The following is a 523-nucleotide window of genomic DNA, read 5'->3' as shown; positions in this document are numbered from 1 at the left end:
ATAGACAAATATATTTGGCAGAATATAATCAGATATTTCGAGTTTACGTCAATATATTTACAAATTTCATAAAATATATACTTCGTGTATTTTGCTCTAAATGTTAAGATATGTATGTGGAATACCGTGTTACTTTTGGTGACGCGCCGCTTCATTGTTCTTTCTACGATGATACACAAACATAACACCTTTCTATTGGACCTTACATGCTTGCGTTTTTCTTTGATACTACTCCTTTATTGGTTTATTGCCTTTAGTAATACTTCCTTATACGTCTATTTCTCTTGAATATTACTTCTTTACTGGCTTATTGCCTTTTCGCAATACTTTCTTATTGGCTTATTATGATTATATATAACTCTGGATGGTTTATATTAGGAAATAAAATAGGCTTAAAATACGGTATTATTGGTTAAAAATTTAGTTTTATTCGTTTATTTTGGGGCTTTATCGTCATATTGATTATATACAGTAGGTCAAAAAACTGCTGCAAGGAATTGCAAAATTCATGTTTTACAGCTGC

This window comes from Rhizopus delemar, genomic scaffold (genome assembly GCF_000149305.1).
Source record: "Rhizopus delemar RA 99-880 supercont3.11 genomic scaffold, whole genome shotgun sequence".
Lineage (NCBI taxonomy): Eukaryota > Fungi > Mucoromycota > Mucoromycetes > Mucorales > Rhizopodaceae > Rhizopus > Rhizopus delemar.
Note: the sequence above shows the minus strand (reverse complement) of the source record.